The 22,356-nt window shown below is 41.8% G+C and overlaps 1 protein-coding gene and 1 non-coding gene across 4 annotated transcripts in view; both read left to right on the top strand.

Annotated features, from left to right (window-relative positions):
- Rbpj (recombination signal binding protein for immunoglobulin kappa J region) overlaps positions 1-22,356 on the top strand; it is a 117,749-nt gene that overhangs the window by 26,502 nt on the left and 68,891 nt on the right. The gene's annotated exons all lie outside the window — the stretch shown is intronic.
- LOC123453456 lies at positions 21,230-21,361 on the top strand. The gene has a single exon (XR_006632837.1). It is a non-coding gene; the product is annotated as a small nucleolar RNA SNORA51 (small nucleolar RNA).

The following is a 22,356-nucleotide window of genomic DNA, read 5'->3' as shown; positions in this document are numbered from 1 at the left end:
ATGAAACCCGGGTTGTTAGGCTTTGCAGGCAAGTGCCTTAACCACTGAGTCATCTTGTCAGCCCATCTTCTGTTTTTTAAGTCTTTTTTTTTTTTTTTTTGGTATCTAAAAGTAACCTGGTGACATTTTGAGATAATGTGGAAAACAAGTTTTATTTGGGAAGAGAGAAGGGCCTTATTAACTCTTAATAGAACTAACTAGTTGGGCAAGTTTAAAGATCATTGAGCTCTTAAAGATTTCTCAAGAAGAGAAAGAATTCTTGTGCTTTACACACATTTCAAAGGGGACAGTGGGATGATTTATTGGGATATGATACAGTGACACTGAGGTGAATGAACAGTAGAGGAATTGAGTTAGTGTTGGGACAAGTTTTGGGTAAACTGATCAAAAGCTTGAGTTGTGGCCTTTTCAAGGGAGCTAGATGTAGGTATCCAGTGCCAAGCTCTGTAGTTCATTAGGTAGTTATTAGACCTGGGGAGGGTTAAGCTGAAACAGGCCTGGTAAGCAGCAGCATTTAAGGAGTGGGTCAAAGCTAATAGAAGAAAATTGGTATTAAGAGAGGTAGATTTAAAAAAAAAGTTGTTTTGTTTTTTGAAGTAGGGTCTCACTCTATCTAGCTCAAGCTGACCTGGAATTCACTATATACTCTCAGGGTGTCCTTGAACTCACCACAGTTCTCTTAACTTCTGCCTCCTGAGTGCTGGGATTAAAGGCATGCACCATAATACCTGGCAATTTTTTAAAATTTGTTTTCAAGCAGAGAGAGAATGAGAATGAATGTGGGCGTACCAGGGCCTGTAGCCACTGCAAGTGGACTTCAGTTTGTGCATTTGGCTTTATGTGGGTACTGGGGAATTGAATCCAGGTTGTTAGGCTTTGCAGAAAATTTCCTTAACCACTGAACCATGTCCCTCCCCCCACAAAGGTAGGTTTCTTTCTTTCTTTTTTTCTTTTTTGAAGTAGGGCTTTCTTCTAGCCCAGGCTGACCTGGAAGTCACTATATAGTCTCAGGATGGCCTTGAACTCACTGCAATCCTCCTATCTCTGCCTCCCAAGGGCTGGGGTTAAAGGTGGCTTCTGAGAGGTGGGTTTCTGAATGAAGAGACAGGGGTCCTTGTGGAAGGAGGGAAAGTGGTCATTTGTGTTCTTTACTGCAAAGAGAGCAGGTGAAAGAAGTCCAGTGTTCATGAGATTTAAGACTCTCAAGGCCCTGGCAAGAACCGTTTTAGTGAGCTGTCATGGTTTGAGGAGTTGAGTGTGTGGGAACAGAACAGCGGCTCTGAAGTTGGGTGCTGCAAGGGTGTTGGCAGTGGAATGCTTAAAAAGGTGGCTTTTAAAGAAAGGCTTGATTTATTCAGATGTTCTTAGAGGGAACACATCAAGAAGGAAGGGAGTGAAACTTAGATTGAAGCTTAGTCCCTGTCCGCCCTCCCCTATGCTAGGGACAACTTCACTTCTTGCCTGCTAGGTAGTTGAGCTTTCCTCAATCTAGTTCTGCTCTCCTACATACCAGAGTGCCCATCATGTGAAAGGTACTCAAGAAATACTTAATTGTGGAATGAAATTCAGTTGAGAATGTGTTTACCTATAGATATTTTCTTCAAAATTTTTTCATTTAATAAAGGTACAGTGTCTTAGAAAAGCCATTTATACCTCCAGCTTTATGGCATGTTTCCCATGTGAGGTAACTTTGACTTTAAACCTTCTTAGTGGCTGCAGCTTAAACTCTAGTTACTGTCCAACCTGCTGTCCTTTTATAATATACTTAATAAACTATTTTTCCTAGCTAAACTAAACATTTTGCTGACAAGTAAAAGCCTACAGCCTCTAGACTATGGCACATGTTTTAATTTGTGTTACTTCTGGCTCTTTACTGCATGCTGTCTTTTAGAGCACAATATAAATGTAGAGCAAGGTTGGTAAGATGCATAGTTATATTTCTCTTTCATTGTCTTGTTATATCTGGAGACGGTCTCACTGAGATGGTGGCATTTAAGAAAGGGACCTTAAGGAAGTAAGATCTGGGACATGGATATATGTGTGGAAAGAACATTCCAGCAAGAAGAAACAGCAGGCAAAAAGATTCTGAGGCAGAGGGCACAGAAAATAAGTTCTTAACTTGCTTTTCTAATGCTTGGGACATGAAGGTAGGTTATTCCTGTAAACCTACTTTCCCAGGCACAGATGTCTGTCAGAGAGAGAGAGAGGAGCGCGAGCGAGCCCCATGACCAACCTTTCACACTGTGGAAAGACCCCCTCCCTTTCCTTAGGTGTGGTCATCTGACAGACTCATCAAGTCCTGGTGGTAGATTGAAGTAGTTTTGAGCACCAGCTCTGTTCCAGTCACCTGGATACACAGCTATGAACAAAGAAAATTAGAAGAATTTAAAAAGAAAACTCTAGTGATGTGCAATGGAAAGTGTATTCTCTGAAGCCACTAAACTAAGCACTTAGAACAAAGCGCTGTACATTTTACTGGGCAAGCCAGACCCCCCCCCCCACAAAAAAAAAAAAAAAACATCAGGGAAACTAGTAACCTAGATAAGGCCTGTTGAAGGAAAATCAAGTAGGGAGTAGGGTAGAGGCGCATGTACCTTCAGGTAAAGTGTCCTTAGAAGTGAGGCTAGGAAGCATGCCTTTGGGTGCTAAAGATCCTTGTAGCAGGAATAAAACAGATGAAAGGACCTCAGGATGTCTAACCCAGGGTGTCTGGATTAGATGATCTGTGGAGTGGACAGGAATCAAAGATGACTCCATGAACTTCAGTGTAAATAGTAGTAATTATATAGTTTTCATCATATGATAATGGAAACGGGCTTTTGTGTGCAATCCTGAGATGAGCATGTATGCAAGTGAGTGATTTCCCCCCCTCCCCCATGGGAAGAAAATAAAGATTTTGACCACATACTTACTCTCTAGGAGCTGAGTTTGGAAATGCTCTATGGACAGTTAATACTAGGTATCATCTTTCAAAATCTCTGCTTTCTGTGGCTTATTTTCCCTATCATCTAAATACACACACTTCTATGTGAGCTCTCTGTTTTGATAGCTAATATATTTGAAAATACATGTATATTGGATAGAGCCGATTGCCTTAATTTAAATCGGTTACGGATAGGTCCCTCTCTAAATTACTAACGGTTCTTATTCTATTAAGACATCGAATGCACTAAGAACTGCTTTGGTGTATGTGTTTAGACTGGGGATTTCCTCATATCTACTTTGTCTAGGACCATGTAAACTAAAGGTCATTTGTGTATGTCTGAATTATTTTAAATTCCAAGGAGCATTTGTCTCTGTTCCTGAAACTTTGTCCTAATGGTCATAGTTTTAATGGAAATTCATTATGTTCTTTGTAGAATTGGCATTTACCTCACTGTTTTTAGGCCCTTCAGACTACTGTACTTGAATGTGAAATAATACTAAATTAGCCTGTAGCATATACTGTAAAATTAAACTTGCTTTTTTCTACTATATTCACACAGATCAATCACTTCTGTAATCCCCAAAATGTGTCTGCTTTCTCATCACCAGCAAGTGGCATTCATTTCTTTTTCACAAACCAGCAGGGTATTGTCTAATTAATTCAGTTCTGAAGATCACATCAGCAGACCTGGTGGCACAGGCCTGTAATCCCAGCTACTCTGGAGGCTGAGGCAAAAGATCACAAGTTCAAGACCAGCTTCAGCAACTTAGATCCTGCTTCAAAATAAAAGTAAAACAAAGGTTGGGGATATAGCTCAGTGGTAGGAGCACTTACCTAGCATGCATGTGACCCTAGGTGTAATCACCACTACTGCGGGGGGGGGGGCGCTCAGGCTGGCCATGGTGATGGCCATAAGTTCAAGGCCACCCTGAGACTACATCGTGAATTCCAGCTCAGACTGGGCTAGAATGAGACCAAAAAAATAAAAGCTCAAATATCAGATTTTACAGGTTGAGATTTTGGCCCCCAAGACTCCACTTGAGGTGCCAATTTCAAGTTAGAAATCTGGAACACTTGACTTGCTGGTTGAATTAGGGCTCCTATGACCCCCTTTTGGTGGCCATTAATATGCTATCGTGGCTCACACAGAAGCAAAAAAAAAAAACCCTTCTAAACTCCATCTTTTTCTGGGGAGGAATGAAGGGGGAATTTCCTTTTGGAGGCTTAGACAAGTGTGTTGAAATGTAGCTGAACAAGATTGTGCTCTAATGCTAATACCGAGTCTGGTAACCCAGCAGGTCCTGTCTGTTGAGATTCTTCTGGGTCCCTCTATAAAACATTTCTTTTTCTTTGGGATGGGACAAGATGACCCATTCTGACATGGAGTCATTATCTACCATCAGACAGGGTAAGACACGTAATTTCTTTAGAGCCAGCTCTGCAATGCAAAGTTGGGGCAAAGTAAGTCCTCTATGTTTTGGGTGGGAAAGAAGCAGATAGAGGGAGGATGGAAGTCAGATTTTGCTTCTGAGTCCTAAGGCACGCAACATCATAACAGAAGACTATCCCTTCACCTTTTTGGCTACACCGAGGCGTCAGGAACCAGGGCAAAGGTCACATGCTTTAATCATGCTGTTCTAGTACTTCAGGGAAGATCTAGAACTAGGGCTGTTGGAATTTGGAGGTGGGAAACATGAAAATGCATACAATAATAGCACAGTTCTATCTATTGATATTTAGGATTTTTCCTGAGTATTTCCAAATTACCTTTTTTAAAATTTATTTTAAAAAAATATTTATTTGAGAGAGAGGAGCAAGCAGTTGGGGGGGGGGGAGGAAGGGAGAGAAAGAGAGAGAGAGAGAGAGAGAGAGAGAGAGAGAGAGAGAGAGAGAGGGAGAGAATGGGCTCACCAGGGTCACCAGCCACTGCAAATGGACTCCAGATACATTCGTCACCTTGTGCATCTGGCTTAAATGGGTCCTGGGGAATTGATCCTAGGTCCTTTTGGCCTTACAGGCAAGTGCCTTAACTGCTAAGCCATCTCTCCAGCCCCCAAATTATCTTTAAATTTTTTAAAAATCTTTTATTTATTTGTAAGCAGAGAGAGAAAGAGAGCAAGTACAAGACTTGCTTTCCCCGCTCTCCTTCAGCTTTCCTCCATTGTGCCAGCAAATCTTGTTACCTTTGCCTTATAAACATACCAAAAGTTTCACCATCTATAACACTGCCACTGCTTCTGCCCTGGTCTAGCCTGCATCTTTAGCCATTGATGATGTGGTCTAACTGGTTTCTCTTTGTTCCTTCCTTTGTGTCTTACTGCTTTTCTCAGCATAGCAGCTGGAACCATCCTGATATTCTGGTTAGATCTTAATCTTCCTCAGTTCAGAATTTGAGGTAAAAAGCCCAAGACCATGCACATACTCTCATCTCTCTTTCCACCACCACCTGTTCAATATTGATACTGCCTTGCATACTTGTACATGTCATGCAAGTTCCCTATTTTTTTGGCCTTTTTGGTAGAAGAGTATATTGTGTTTTTCTGCTTATTTTCCCCCTAGGCTGCTTTAGCATGGCTACTACACCATCTTAACCAGAAATCTCACCACACCTCTTTGAGACAACGTCTGTCATTGTTCTGGAGCTACCCATTATGCTAGACTGGTTAGCCTCAAGCTCCAGGGATCTTCCTTGTCTCCCAGTACTGTGATCATTCACACCACCATGCTCCTCTTTAATCTGGGTACTGGGGCTAGAGCTCAAGTCTTCACTCTTCACCTACTAAGTTGCCTCCCCAGCCCTTGCTCTTTCATGTTTTTACTGAGCTACGGTCTTCCTCCCACCCTCATGTATGTATGTAGTATGCATGGGCACATGTACCATACTTGTGCTCTAACATCCTTAGATGGTGTCTCTTACTTCTTGCAAAGGAGTTTGGCCTGTGAGCAACTGTATGGAGGTGCTGGGGAATTGAACCCTAGGTGACAGGCTTGGCCAGCAAGTGCCTTTAGCTGCTGAACCGTCTCCCCAACCCCCCTACAATCTGCATTTAAGAAAGTTCATGGCATAGACTACATTTTCTTATATCTGCATAAGTGCATACCAGGTTGTGATGTGCACACCCAGGAAACCTCCAAGTGGCAGTGAGCACAGTTTGTACAGTCTCATGTTATATTTGTGTATCCTCACCGCAATTTGTGTGTGCTTTTAAAAAGTAGTACAGAGGCTGGAGAGATGGCTTAGGGGTTAAGGCGCTTGACTGCAAAGCTTAACACCTGGGTTCGATTCCCCAGTACCCACATAGGTCCATATGCACAAAGAAGCACATGCATTTGGAGTTTATTACAGCAACTGGAGGCACTTGGCATACCCATGGTCTCAGCTTGTCTCTCTTCTCTCTACTACTGCTAATAGTAAAAGAGTAGTCCAGCCATTTCTTCCTATATTTGAAGATCACTGCCTCCCACTCTAGTCAGGAAGAATACCTCAGTGTTTCTTACTTTCATGTTTTACTTCCACCCCTATAGGTTGTTTTTTTTTTTTTTTTTTTTCCCCTGAGGTAGGGTCTCACTCTGGCTCAGGCTGACCTAGAGTTCACTATGTACTCTCAGGGTAGCCTTGAACTCTTGGTAGTCCTCCTACCTCTTGTCTCCCGAGTGCTGAGATTAAAGGTGTACACCACCATGCCTGGCTCTAGGTTTATTATTTTTTATTCCAGTTTTTTAAAAGGAGAAAGTACAGTACTTAGAAAGTATCTAAGTACTGGAGGCTGATTAACTTGTCTCATAGGTGGGAGATGGGTTTCAACTTAAGTTTCTCCTTCGAGTCTGGTGAGGATACTTCCTCTGACACCTGGTGGCCAAGTGCCAGAGGAGGTACAGGAAACACAACTGCAATGCTTTCTGGAGTTCATGGAGCCTGATGCATTTTTAAATTTTTAATTTATTTTTTATTTTTTTCTCAATTTTTATTAACATTTTCCATGATTATAAAAAGTATCCCATGGTAATACCCTCCCCCCCACTTTCCCCTTTGAAATTCTATTCTCCATCATATCTCCTCCCCATCTCAATCAGTCTCTCTTTTATTTTGATGTCATGGACTTTTCCTCCTCTTATGGTCTTGTGTAGGTAGTGTCAAAGCCTGATGTACTTACAGCTGTATTTATAATTCTATCTTGAATAAAATATGTAAATATGTATACAAAACATGTAACATGTATCTTAAGCAGCATACTGCTATGTTCTTAGTTACAGTTCATGGCTGCTTCCTTCCTGGGTGCATACAGTCACCGTTCCTCTGTTGTTGGCAAAAGCATTCTTAGACCTTAGTGCAGTGGACACAAAAGTACCTGTAGTTTTGCCATCGGAAATTACTGTGTAAGGCTTGATGAAGTTCAAGTTTGTTGGCATCTGCTTCTACTTGGGTTCCTGAAGTTTGCTTTAGCAGTGGGTTGCCTTTGGGCTGCTCACGTGCCAGTATTAAACATTCAGTGTTACAAATTTAGTAGTCAAAACCAAACTAGGGCCGGAGTGAGGGGCTCAGTGACTAACTGTGGTTCTTGCACCAGCATAAGGGGGTCTGAGTCTGCCTACGTTTGAATCTCCAGAACCCATGTTAAACACTGGGCATAGCTAAGCCATACATGCCTGCAACCCAGTCCCTACAGGTGAGCAGAGACCCAGGAGTTGCTGGAACTTAACCATTTTCATGAGAAGCCCCTGAGTCAATAAGAGGAAACACCCCACCACAGGTGAGCCCACCCCATTGCAGGAGAGCCCACAGGACCCCACAAAGGTGCATACATATGTACCTCCCACTCATTATACAAACACACAAACTAACAAATAAACAAACTACACTTGTCCCGTGTTATCCCTAGGGGAAGGTTCCAGGATCCACTTCTGATGCCAAAATCCACAGTGGCTCCATTTTTGTGTATATTGACATCAGTGCATATAATCTGTATACACTAATACTTTGCATCATCTCTAGATTGCCTGCAATACCGAATACAGTGAAAATGCCATTTAGCTTTTATATGGTATTATGTCAGAATAATGTGACCAAAAGAAAAAAAAAACAACCCTCAAGTCTTTACTTATGAAATACAATTTGCTATCCTTGATGTTGTTACTAATTGTGTCTTTAGATATAAAGATGTATACAAAGTTGTTCATTGCAAATAGTTCAGGCCTTGGTTTCTACTGTTATTATCCAATATGCTAATGGATCTTGACTTGCTTTCCAGAGAGTAATATTTTTAAACTTTTTTTTGTTCATTCTTATTTACTTGAGAGTGACAGAGAGAAAGGGAGGGAGGGAGGAAGAGAATGGGCGCGCCAGGGCTTCCAGCCACTGCAAATGAACTGCAGACACGTGCGCCCCCTTGTGCATCTGGCTAATGTGGGTCCTGGGGAACCGAGCCTCGAACCGGGGTCCTTAGGCTTCACAGGCAAGCGCTTAACCGCTAAGCCATCTCTCCAGACCCCCTTTTTTTTTTTTTATTGACAACAATATCTCATGGTACTGTCCTCCCTTCCCCTACTTTCCCCTTTGAAACTCCACTCTCTAACAATCTTTCCATCCCCTCCTCTGCAAAATCCAGAGAGTAATATTTTTTCCTGTGCAGAGAAGGAGCTGGATTTAGGAAGCATTACCTTGGTGTCCTGTGTATAGGATACATTAATTTGCAGAAGCAGAATGTAGAACACAATGTGTGCTCTTCTAGGAGTGGGGAGTGAAGAGGAGGGAGGGAGGGAGAGGAACTAATTTAAGAAGGAGTGGAAGCAGGAGGGCAAAAATGTGGTTTTTTATTTTTATTTATTTGAGAGAAAGATGCAGAGGGAGGGAGTAGGGACAGAGAGAGAGAGAGAGAGGGAGGGAGAGAATGGGCACACTAGGGCTTCCAGCCACTGCGAAGGAACTCCAGATGCATGTGCCACCTTGTGCATCTGGCTTACGTGGGTCCTAGGGAATCAAACCAAGGTCCTTTGACTTTGCAGGCAGATGCCTTAACCACTAAACCATCTCTCCAGCTTGAATGTGTTTATTTCTTTGTAAATAAGGTTTGAGCTGGGTGTAGTGGCACACTTGGGAGGTGGAGGCAGAGGTAGGTGGATTGCTGAGAGTTTGAGGCCAGCCTGGGACTAACAGAGTGAGTTCCAGCCTATGATGCAGTGAGACTCTACCTCGGAAAACCACCACCACCACCACCAATAATAATAATAAAAATAAATTTAAAAAAAGAAAAATTTGAGAAGTGGCTCTGACTGCAGACAGGAATTGCATTGGATGAGGTCCATTGGGTCTCTCTGTTCTTCATTAGTTTCTACTCCCATCAAGTCCTTTTTTTTTTTAAATTTTTATTTATTTGAGAACGACAGACACAGAGAGAAAGACAGATAGAGGGAGAGAGAGAGAATGGGCGCGCCAGGGCTTCCAGCCTCTGCAAACGAACTCCAGATGCGTGCACCCCCTTGTGCATCTGGCTAACGTGGGACCTGGGGAACCGAGCCTCGAACCAGGGTCCTTAGGCTTCACAGGCAAGCACTTAACCGCTAAGTCATCTCTCCAGCCCCCATCAAGTCCTTTTTATATGTAGCTCTGACACCATTCCCAGCTTCTTGAAGAGTGGTCTACATTAGTAATTTACATTCCTCAATCCTGCAAAACAAAAGTGAATGTCATAAATGCCATTTTTAAAAAATTTTATTTTATTCTATTTTTTATCTTTTCACAATTTTTATTAACATTTTCCATGATTATAAAAAATATCCCATGGTAATACCCCCCCCCCCCCGTACTTTCCCCTTTGATAAATGCCATTTTTGTGACACTGGACTTGAAAGATTTTCATCGTTGACTTCATCCTGTCACACAGGAAATGGCCTGCTTTCCCCTTAGCACAGGCTTCAGCTGTGTGTCCCATGCCTAGATTACAGCAGCCTTTCCCACACTGTTTTCTTTGGTCCTTCTTTATAGCTTTTGAGCATGCTCACCTGTCAGGCTAAGCTAATTTTAAATGCCTTGTGACAGTAACAGTATATATTTATTCATGTTACCAGCTAAATACTCTTTTTTTTTTTTTTTTTTTTTTTTTTTTGCGGGGATTGAGGGGGTGTTCAAGGTAGGGTTTCAGTCTAGTGCAGGCTGACCTGGAATTCACAGTGTAGTCTCAGGGTGGCCTCAAACTCATGGCAATCATCCTACCTCTGCCTCCTGAGTGCCAGGATTAAAGGTGTGCGCCACCATTCTCGGCTTTCAAATGTTCTTTCTGTAAAATTTTTTTGTAGTTACACACATACAATACATTCTTTATTATTTATTTATTTACCTATTTGAGAGAGGGAGGGAGGGAAAGAGAAAGAGATAGGAAGAGGCAGATAGAGAAAATGGGCACGCCATGTCCTCTAGCCACTACAAACTTTATGAAGCTTCCTCCCTCTTCTCCTCCCTCCCTCCCCTCCTTCTCCTTCTCCCTCTCTCTCCTTCCTTCCTCTTATTTTTTTGTGTGTGTTTTTGATTTTTGAGGTAGGGTCTCACCCTGGTCCTGCGTGACCTAGAATTAACTGTGTAGTCTCAGGGTGGCCTCAAACTCACGGCGATCCTCCAACCTGTCTCCCAAGTGCTGGGATTCGTGCTCTACCACACCTGGCCTTCTGAAGCTTATTTCTGTTAGCATAAATAAACAGATGGTTGGTAATGATTGTGAATTATACATCTGGCCTTTATTTCTGGCATCTTCCATGTGCCACCTTGTGCTTCTGGCTTATGTGGGTATTGGGGAATTGAACCTGGGTCTTAACTGCTAATCCATTTGCCCAGACCTGCAATACATTCTTTATTTTATTTATTTATTTTTTGGTTTTGCAAGGTGGGGGTCTCACTGTAGCCCAGGCTGACCTGGAATTCACTCTGTATTCTCAGGGTGGCCTTGAACTCACACAGCAATCCTCCTGCCTCTGCCTCCTGAGTGCTGGGATTAATGGTGTGCGCCACCATGCCCAGTTTGCAATACATTCTTTTTTTTTTTTTTTTTTTTTGGTTTTTCGAGGTAGGGTCTCACTCTGGTCCAGGCTAACCTGGAATTAACTCTGTAGTCTCAGTGTGGCCTTGAACTCACGGCGATCCTCCTACCTCTGCCTCCCAAGTGCTGGGATTAAAGGCGTGCGCCACCACGCCCGGCTTGCAATACATTCTTAATGCATCTTAATTATGGAATATTTTAAATGCCTTTCTATAGGAAGGGTGGGCAAGGTAAAGAGAAGAGGGATACATAGCTATGTGCATTCACCTAGGTGCAATGGGATTGATGGTGAGAAGGCTGGCCCTCCCCTTCATGTGCTTGTGCCTGACCAGCTCCAGGTGGCTTTACCCTTGCTTATGATAGGGTATGAACTGGAGCTCCCACAGTTCTCCTGCACTTCCATTCATTTGCTAGAATAGTTCACACACAGATCTGTGGGCAACACTTAGTTTATGCTTACTGCTTTATTAGACAAGGTATTACAAAGGGTACTGATGAGCGTCAGATGAATAGAGCAATGTGTGGAAGAAGGGACACAGAACTTCCATGCTTTCTCTGGGAACACCCTTAGGAGCCTTTCCAAGTTGGACTATTTGGAATAATCTCTGTTTTTGTGATGGCTTCATTACATAGCTTGCTCAATTAAATCACTGGCCATTTGTAATTAACTTAATCTTCAGCTCTTTCTCCCTTACCAGAGATAATAGGTAGGGCTGAAAGTCCCAAACTTCTCATCTTGCCTTGGTCTTTCTAGTGACTGGTCCCATTCAGAAACTATGCGAGGATAGCCAGCCATCAGTCAGCTGGCTAGCATACAAAAAGACACTTACTACTTTGAATATTGTGAGGATTTTAGTTGTATGCCAGGAACTAGAAATGAAGACCAGATGTATATTTCACAACATCATAACCAACTATCTGTTTATTTATGCTAATAGAAATAAGCTTCAAAAACTGGAACTCTTCAGTTACATGACTTCCATGCAGTTAAATGGTGTGGTAATGTTCACCCAGGAGAGGAGCATGGCTTGGAGGATAGCCTTTATCTTTTAACCAATTCCCCTTGTGCAAATCTGTGTGGATCCAGCTGTCATTCAACACAGAATAGATTAGCTATCGTCCAGAAGATGGACCTGTCACCAAACAAATCTTCAGATCTCTCTTGTAGGTTATTTTCAGTCCGTGAGACAAGAACTACAGAAATAATTGAAATAAAGAGGTTTGTGGAACTTTCCTAGAAAGATCTGCATAAAGTACATGCTAACATTGGCATTTCTTGTTCCCTGGAGGGTTCCCATTGAAAGGGCGGTGTTAACCATAGTAGCAGCTTTGTTTTCTTTCATGGTGGCAGCTAACACATTGCACTAGTTAGTGGCTTGACATACCAACACTTAAGTCCTTGTTTTTGTTTTTAAGTCATTGAAATTATGAGAATATCATTCAAATGGAAGCAGTGTAGTTCTTCAAACCATTATGATCTCAAAAGGAAAGGTGACTGACACAGGTACACTGGCTGAGGTGTTTTGAGGTGCACCGAAGTGTTTTAAGCTGTGACTTACCTTAACATGTTCTTGAAGTACCATGGCATGGATTAAAAGGTATGCTTTAGAAGTCTCCAGTCACCCCCAAGGTCATGGATAGAATCAACATTCATATTTCTATAATAAGATAACCTTAATGCTTAGGTTGCAGTGTGGTTGTGGATTTATAGTGGTTTTTTGTTGTTGTTAAAAAATCATAAGCTTTTATAGTTGAATTTATTTTTACATTAAAAATTATTTTTACTGGGCTTGGTGGCGCACACCTTTAGTCCCAGCACTCAGGAGGCAGAGGTAGGAGGATTGCCATGAGTTCGAGGCCACCCTGAGACTACATAGTGAATTCCAGGTTAGCCTGGGCTAGAGTGAGACCGTACCTCGACTCCCCCAAATTATTTTTTATTTTCTGGGTTTGGGGGGAGGGAATGGGTGCACCTGGGCCTCTAGCCACTGCAAACAAACTCCAGAGGTATGCGCCCCTTGTGCATCTGGCTTACGTTGGTATTGGGAAATTGAACCTGGGTCCTTAAGCTCTCAGGCAAGTGCCTTAACCACTAAGCCATCTCTGCAGCCCTATTTTTACTTTTTGAGATAAGGTTAGGGAAGAAACGAGGGTATATGTTTTCTTTGGGGTTTAATTGTAATGGTTTATACTTTCTTTTGTTGAATAGTTTAGAGAGTGGTTATGTATTAGTTAATCATAGACTGGTTCTCTACAATGCTGTCATTTCATATTAGCTTGAATAGGAAGCAATTGGATAATGTTTTTCATTTGGGATGTTAATTTGACCAAACAAAACATTTTATTTTTGATTTTTTAAAATTATTTTTATTTTTATTTTTTTCATGTAGGCTCTTGCTCTAGCTCAGACTGACCTGGAATTCACTGTGTAGTCTCAGATTGGCCTCGGACTCTCCTGCAGTCCTCCTACCTCTGCCTCCTGAGTGCTTGGGATTAAAGGCATGTGCCACCACACCCGGCTATTTTTGACTATTTATAGTACAGTGTTGGCCTTTTTGAAGAAATTTTATTTATAGAAAAATAGCGATTTTTTTTTTTTTTTAAAGCTGAGTGTGGTGGCACACACCTTTAAATCCAGTACTTGGGAGACAGAAGTAGGAGGAATGCCGTGAGTTTGAGGCCAGCCTGAGACTTACATAGTGAATTCCTGGTCAGCCTGGGCTGGAGTGAGACCCTACCTCAAAAACAAAACTAGTGACTTAAAAGAAAATCATTATAATAACTTCATTCATGTATATATGTAGATATTCATGTATTTGGCCATCAGCTGTGGGGAATCTAGGCTTTATGCTTATATACTTAGCCACCAAATATCTTTCAGCTTTTTCAAAAATAAATAAATAAATTAATTAATTAATCAATCAGAGAAAGAGGGAGAGAGATAGAGAATGGGCACGTCAGGGTCTCAAACAACTGCAAATGAACTCCAGAGACTCCCCCTTGTGCATCTGGCTAATGTGGGTCCTGAGGAATTGAACCTGTGTCCTTTGGCTTTGGGGCAAACACCTGAACTGCTAAGCCATCCCTCCAGCCCTTAATTAAGCTTTTTTTAAAAAAAATGTTTTAATTTATTTGAGAGGTGGTGGGGGAGGCAGGGGGAATGAATGGGCACGTCAGGGCCTTCTAGCCACTGCGAACAAACTGCAGACACACGTGCCACTTTGAACCTGGGTCCTTAGGCTTTACTGGCAAGTGCCTTAATCACTAAGCCAGCCCAAGCCTTTTTTTTTTTTTTTAATATTTTCATTTTATTTGAGGGAGAGAAAGGTAGAAAGAGAGAAAGAGGCATATAGATAGTAAGAGAGAGAAGGAGGCAGAGGCAGAAAGGGAGAGGATGGGTGCTCCAGGACCTCTAGCCACTGCAAATAAACTCCAGACACATGTGCCACTTTGTGCATCTGGTTTATGTAGGAACTGGGTAATTGAACCTGGGTAGGTTTCTCAGCCATGTACCTTAACTGACAAGCCATCTCTCCAGCCGTCCTTCAGGTTTTTATGTTCAAAAACATTTACTTGAGTGAAGTAAAAACTATGTCATTATTTGAATTCTTGGAAATCTAATTTTTGTACTGTTTTCATAGAGTAGTGGATCTGACTAGTTCAGGAAGAATATTGGGTGGTTAATCTTGTATCAGACTTAGAGTCCTTTATCTTTTAAGAAATGAAGGAAAGAGGCCAGGCATGGTGGCACAGTCTTTAATCCCAGCATTGGGGAGGCAGAGGTAGGAGGAACAGCATGAGTTCGAGGCCACCCGGAGACTGCATAGTGAATTCCAGGTCAGCCTGGGCTAGAGTGACACCCTACCTCCAAAACAAAACAAAAAATGAAACAAAAACAAACAAACAAAAAAATGAAGGAAAGTGCTTTGGAAAGAGAATTTTCTGTTTAGTGTATAGACAGATTGAATAGAAACACCCTAGTCCAAGTCTTTTTTTTTTTTTTTTTTTTGGCTTTGCTTTTATTTATTGAGCTATAGGAAGCAGTGATATACTGTTTATGACAGTGATTAGTAAATGTCATTAGGACAATTGGGTTCAATTTTATGTTTTCCTACCCAGAGTCTTGCATTTCTCCTTTTGTTTTTATATTCAATTGTATATTTATTTAGTTTTTCCAGGTAGGGCTTTGAATTCACACTGATCTTCCTACTTGTTCCTCCCAAGTGCTGGGATTAAAAGCATGCACTACCACACTGGGCTCACTTCTATTGTTTAACTTGAGCAAAGCAAACTATCATTACTTGGGCGTTTTTCATTCCTTGAGTTCTTTTTCATCAGTGAAAGGTGTCCACTAGAGACTGAGGATTTTTCTTTGGTAATCTCACCCTGCTGGAATGAATTTTGCTCCCCTCAGGACTGGAATTATAGGCATGTGGGGGTCACACCTGACTTTTTTATGTGGGTGTTGGGAAATTTAACTCAGGACTTCTTACCTGCTGAGCCATCTCCCCAGCATATTTTGTCAAACTTCTTTTCATTTTTTTTCAAACTTCTTTTCAAGAGTTTGTGTAAGTATTGGATTGTGGAGACCTAAGTTCTACTAATGACCATTTGGGAAGCTATATGAAAGTCAGTCCTTTAATTCTATACTGATACATACTGACCTTAGCTTCCAGAGCCTTTAGATAACTTAGATTTGTCTCTGTGTTTTGTGTTCTCTGATAAATATTTGAAGGTTCATCATATAAGACATTTACTCTTGTAATTTCCTCTGGATTTGCATTGATGTAAGTAGCCCATGTAGTAAAACAAATTCCAAACAAAATTCATGGTTTATTGTTTTTGTTGTAATATGTTAAGAACTGTTCATTTAACAATTCAGAAGGTAGAGAGTTCAGTGTTAAAAAATTACAGTGTTGTCGGACGTGGTGACACATGCCTTTAATCCCAGCACTTGGGAGGCAGAAGTAGAAGGATTGTCATGAGTTCAAGGCCACCTTGGGACTACATAGTGAATTCCAGGTCAGCCTGGGCTAGAGCAAGACCCTACCTTGAAAAAACAACTGCAGTGTTAACATTTTTTAAGGTCTTCAAATGTTTAAATGTTAGAGTATAAGTATTCGATAGCATTTAAACATGTTTCTTGGGTTTAGTATTCATGCTGTGTCCTCATAATGGCAGATACATTTGCTGCTTAGGTCTGTTGAGGATGATCACAGTGTTTATTTATTTATTTATTTATTTATTTATTTATTCATTTTGGCTTTTCGAGGTAGGGTCTCATTTTAGCTCAGGTTGTCCTGGAATTCACTATGTAGTCTCAGGGTGGCCTCAGAGTCATGGTGATCCTCCTACCTCTGCCTCCCAAGTGCTGGGATTGAAGGTGTGTGCCACCACGCCCAGCAGTATTTTCTTTTTTTTAAAACCTTTTGTTGACAGCTTCCATAAATATAGACAACATATCTTTTTTTTTCTCTTTTAAATTTTTATTAGCAATTTCCATGATTATAAAAAAATATCCCATGGTAATCCCCCCCCCCACTTTCCCCTTTGAAATTCCATTCTCCTTCATATTACCTCCCCATCACAATCATTGTACTTACATATATACAACATATCTTGATCACAATTCCTTTATTCATTCAGTCTTCTTTCTTTCTTTCTTTCTTTCCTTCCTTCCTTCCTTTCTTCCTTCCTTCCTTCTTTCCTTCCTTCTTTCTTTCCCCTTCCCTCCCCCGTCTTTCTTCCTTCCTTTCCTGTGGGTGTACATGTGTGTTTGGGGTGGGGGTAGAGGACAAACTTAGGTCCCTCAGGAATGTTGCCCCTTCTCTTTGAGACAAAGTTTCTTGTTGGCCTGGAGCTTACCAGTTGGCTTGTTTGACTAGCCAGGGACTCCACTTCCCCAGCTATGGGCTTGCAGGTATGTGCTGCTCCCTTGGTACTGGAAGTTAAACTTGGGGCCTCATGCTTGTGAGGCTGGGACACTTGTTGTCTCCCTACCCAGCCACAGTTTTTAGTGAATATTTTTTAAACAAATAAGACTTAAAGATAAGGCAGTGTCAGTGTACAAATGGTTTAGGGTTATGCCTAAAATACAGTTTTTTACTCCTTAGAAAATAGTTAAGGCATTTGCCTGTAAAGCCTAAGGACCCAGGTTTGTCTCACCAGACCCCACGAGCCAGACACATAAGGTTGGCGTGTGCACAAGGTCTCACATGTGCACAAGGTGGTGCATGTGTCTGGAGTTGTATTTCAGTGGCTGGAGGCCCTGCATGCCAATTCTGTCTCTCTGCTGTCGCGCACACTCTCATAAAAACAAAAAGGATTTCTGGTAAATTGTTTCATAGCAATGGAATTTGTACATTAATCTTCTACACTTGGGAGTTGGAAAGAATGAAAGGATTCTTTTGTAGAAGAGGAAAGCAAGAGATAATTAGTATAATTCTTCATTCTTTACAAATTCTTAGAAATTAAACTAAAAGACTTAGTTCTGCTGGGCTTGGTGGCACACTTCTTTAATTCCAGCACTTGGGAGGCAGAGGTAGGAGGATCATTGTGAGTTCAGGGCCACCCTGAGATTTCTGAGTAAGTTCCAGGTCAGCCTGGGCTAGAGCAAGACCCTATCTCAGAAAAAAAAAAAAAAAAGTACATAGTTCTTTCTCTGAATTGCATATGATAATACTCCTTAGAAATCACATTTTGAAATTGTAGCAATAATAGTGTTTGTTAAAAGTGAGTTAACTACCCTGGGAATCCTTGTTTTTGTATAGAACTGTTCAGGCATACATTGTGGTGGGGAGATAATGGATGAGAGCCCATGGGTTTGGGGTTGGAAGCCCTGAATCCCTTCATGCTAATTCTTTGCATCTCTAGAGTCCCTTCACCCCCTCTAACCCCCTCTACGCCTGTGTTCTCCAGGTGACACCTTTCTTCCTTCTCCTCAGTGGCATTGCTTGGCTTATTAAGAGGGTCGATGCTTTATTCCTGCATCATTTACCCACTTTCATCTTCACCACGTTTGACCTCACGCAGGCTACCTTGTTGGGAGTTGTGAACTTTCATGTTGTCTCTTTGTAGCATTTGCTTCCTCAGAGCTCTGTCCTTTTCTTTGGTTCTTAAAAGTGTACCATAGCACCGGGCGTGGTGGCGCACACCTTTAATCCCAGCACTTGGGAGGCAGAGGTAGGAGGATCACCGAGAGTTTGAGGCCACCCTGCGACTACACAGTGAATTCTAGGTCAGCCTGGGCCAGAGTGAGACCCTACCTTGAAAAACCAAATAAATAAATAAGCCATAGTCATGTGCCCCCCCCCCCCTTTTTGGTGTATTTTCCCCTTCCAGCAGAGTCTGGTTTAGTCAGCTCTCAACTGCGATCAGCTGCTACTCCATTTCTAGTATTAGAAGAAAGCACATCTTAATAAGTTAATGCATTCCTTACTGGATACGGTTTCAGCACATGTTCAGTTATCAAAACAAGTCAGAATTATCCCCAAAAATGAAAATTAGATACTGCAAGAATGTTTTTAAGTTAAGAAGTTATTTTAGAGTTTGAAGGTTACGAAACGTTAACATTGTTTTGAGAACGCGATGACAGTGCTGCCATGGGGGCCTGTCCTCGTGAATTTGTACTGGAACAGAGTGCTAGCTGGTGACTGTGAGCGCTCGTGAAAGAGGGCTTCACAGCTCCTCTCAAGTAGGAACGTGGTTGAAAGAGAAGCGTATCTGTGTCAGGACCTGTGAAGGGCACCAGAAAATAGAGCCATTTGAAAAACCCAGTGAAGTCACTCTTGTACTGTGGAACTCGGACATTATGAGGAAAGTATGGAGATGAACAGGAAAGGGTGTGTGTTCTTCGTTCACAGTGCCTGGATGAGGAACAAGGTTTCATAGTCAAGTCTCACACATAGCCAATGGCCAGTAGTACTGGGAGACTGTTTACTCATTGAGGTGGCACTTCAAAGAAAGATCATGCAACCTTAAGAGACCTTCACAGGTGTCTGGGTCTTGCTTTAACTCTCACACTAGTATACATCTTTAGAAGTCACGACTGTCAGGCAGTATTGGAAAATCGTGGTCAGCAAGCACACAGCTGCTTCCTTTCTTCTACCAGTGATTGCTGTAAGGAGCCGTGGGCAGAACTGTTGAAGTGGGAAGGTAGGGTAGAACTCTTTGAAAAAACTTACTTTGAGGGCTTTTGTGTTTTGTCTGTCATAACAGTGGTGGTGAAAAGAATTAAAATATACAAACATGTTGATGATTAAAATACACAGATATGTTGATGGAAGCCACTGAGTAAACTAATAAAATGTGTACTTAATGTCGCTGTATTAGGACTCCTTCCTTTCTGTTGAAACTTTTTAAAAGACTAATCTCTGGGTGAAACATTCAAGGCTGGGGTTATGGTATTCACTGTGGGGCTGTGGGGCAGCAGTGGGGACGTACATGATGTCTCATGGTATCCCTCCCCACTCTGTGGTAGCTTTTACAGTCTTTCTGTTAACCCCCTCCCCACAAACGCAATGTTTCCTGAGCTATGGCAGGTCTGTTGGCAGTCTGATTTACTGTTGAGTTCTCTGTGGCCTATGAATTTCGGCTTTAATGGTTTTAAATTGATCACCATTTCTGTCACCGTTACTCTGGAGGTGGCTGTCAAGCTAGCAGCAAGAGCAGCGGTATTCATGTTGCCTCTTCCTCTCTAGTTTCTCCCTAAGCCCTGGCAGATGTGGCAAGACTTACAGAGGGTTCTCTCTCATTTTCTTTGCCATCTATAAAATGAAACAGATTCTTTAACCAAGAGTGAGAGCAGCTTGGATTAAAGGGGGTTTGAGAGATTTCTTTTTGGTGTGTAGCCCACTCTTCTCCAGAGAGCAGAGGAGTCTTCTCTGATGTGTGAATTTCCTGGGACTCTGACTTTGCAGTACCAGATATGAGTTCTCTAGCACTGAGCAGGCCTCATGTCCAATTAGAGAACAGTTGATTACCTGCAGAGGATGTGTGCTACTCTTGCACAGTGTGTGCTTCTTGTTCGGCTAGTTGATTTTGTAGTCAGCAGGGTCCCCTGCTTATTCATGCTAGTGGTGACTGTTGTCCTCCAGCTTCTCCCAAAGGGCTCTCCAGCACTGTGGGTGGCTAGCCAGCAGGGAGATAGTTTCTGTTAAGGTTCCAGCATGGTAATCTGATGTCCTGTGACCGCAGCCAGTTCTTACCTTTTAGCTGTGGCAGGTGATCAAGACATTGTTTATTTAAGGCATAGATCTGTCCTGTTGTGGGATAATAGACCATACTCTTACTTACCCAGATTTTGATTTATAATTACTAGACATACAAAGACAAGTTTTTATTTTGAAACAATGACTCTCCACAGATATGGAGACTGAAGTTCAAGAATAACTGAGAGCATTGAAGTGTTATTATTTATTTTGGTAGGAAAACTTAGACTTGAGGGGAGCAAAACTTGTAGTTGTTTCCTTAACAATTCAATAGATTTTCTTTCTTTTTCTTTTCCTTATTTATTTATTTATTTATTTATTTATTTATTTATTTTTGGTTTTGTTTTTCTGAGGTAGGGTCTTGCTCAAGCTCAGGCTGACCTGGAATTCACCTATGTAGTCTCAGGGTGGCCTCAAACTCACGACAATCCTCCTACCTCTGCCTCCTGAGTGCTAGAATTAAAGGCATGTGCCACATGCCCAGCCAATTCAATAGATTTTCTCACAGTGGGTAGATATCTAGGTGGGAGATTATGTAGAAGGAAAGAATGATTGTGATCTATGCTCATATCCTACAGAAGAAAGTTCTATATTACAAGTAAAACATTGCCAGATGTGGGGTTGACCAGATTTGGTTTGCTAGGTGGTGGACAATTGCCCTTTTATGGCCACTACATTTCCCCATTATTCCTGTTTCTCTTTGGTGGCTGTGACTTTTCTCCTCTGTCTTTTGTTACTCCTCTCTTGGCTCCAGTGTTCTCTCTCCTTTGTTCCATGTCCCCTCTTTGTACTCCACAGTTCCCCTTTCCTCCCTCCCCTCACTACTTGCAACTTGAACAAACGAAAGAATTTGTTTGCATTTTGCCTGTAGAAGAAGAAGAATGAATCAGGTCAACTTTTGAGTCACAGAATCAGGCAGGTCAGATGAGAAGTGAGCAGACCAACAAGAGTCAGATAGGAGGATGCTAGGAAAATAACATAAATCTTATGTCCTAGGAGATGGTCCAAATTTACAAGAGCTGAGCAAAGGACAAGAACTAGTTCTGTTTCGTAGTAAAGAGCTTGTTGGCCTCCTAGTACTTATTAGTACAGGCTGTATTCTTACACTAAATGTGCAAATAGAGGAGGCCGAATAAACCCACCCACCGCATGTCACCTCCTGAGGCCCTGTGCCTGGTTTGTATTGAGAGTGAGCAAGGGCTTCCTGAGTGTAGTGGTCACAGTAACGCGATTAATTCTTGAGAGATGCCAGAACCAAACCAAGACACCAGTGAATTTGTTATCCATTTTGTGCTTCTGTAACTGGATTCTACAGGTTGGAGAATTCATGCAAAAAAGTTTTTTTAATAGTTCATTATAGCCTTTTTGACTTGGTTAAGTAGTTCTTTACTCCCCATTGTAAATTGGTAAAGTTTTTTCGTTTTCTTTTTAAAATTTTTTATATTTATTTTTAAAGATTATTTATTTGAAGAGAGAGAGCGAACGAGTGAGCGAGTGAGGGCGCTTCAGGGCCTCTGGCCACTGCATAGAAATCCATGTGCATCTACCACCTTGTGCATCTGGCTTACATGGGTCCTGGGGAATCGAGCCTGTGTCCTTTGGCTTTGCAGGCAAGTGCCTTAACCACTAAACAACCTCTCCAGCCCTGTTATGAATTCATTTGAGAGAGAGAGAGAAAAATAAGCAGATAGGGAGGAAGACAGAGAGAGCAAGAATAGGGACACCGGGGTCTCTAGCTACTGCAAACACCGCAGGTGCATGTGCCACCATGTGCAGTTGGCTTATGTTGGCATTGGGAAATAGAACCTGGGTCCTTAGGCATCACAGGCAAACATCTTTACTGCAGAGCCATCTTTCCAGTTCTGTTCTTATGTTTTTTTTAAAGTGTAAATTTTATTTATTTATTTGCAAGCAGAGAGAGATACAAGAGAAACAGACAGAGAATGGTATGCCAGGGCCTGTAGCCACTACAAATGAACTCCAGACACATGTACACCTTGTGCCTCTGACTTACATGGGTCCTGGGGAACTGAACCTGGGGCCTTTTAATGATAACGTGCAGTTACAGTTCAGTCATTTAGCAAGTACCCAGTAATTAATCTTATATTTGAAAATTTGATATTTTAACATTGTGTGCACTTCATCAACTTCTAATGTGAGTAATATAAATTGGTCAGCTTAAAATGTATAGCCT

Source organism: Jaculus jaculus, chromosome 11 (assembly GCF_020740685.1).
Source record: "Jaculus jaculus isolate mJacJac1 chromosome 11, mJacJac1.mat.Y.cur, whole genome shotgun sequence".
Taxonomy (NCBI): Eukaryota; Metazoa; Chordata; class Mammalia; order Rodentia; family Dipodidae; genus Jaculus; species Jaculus jaculus.
The sequence above is the reverse complement of the archived record's forward strand: the minus strand, read 5'-3'. Positions and strand labels throughout refer to the sequence as shown.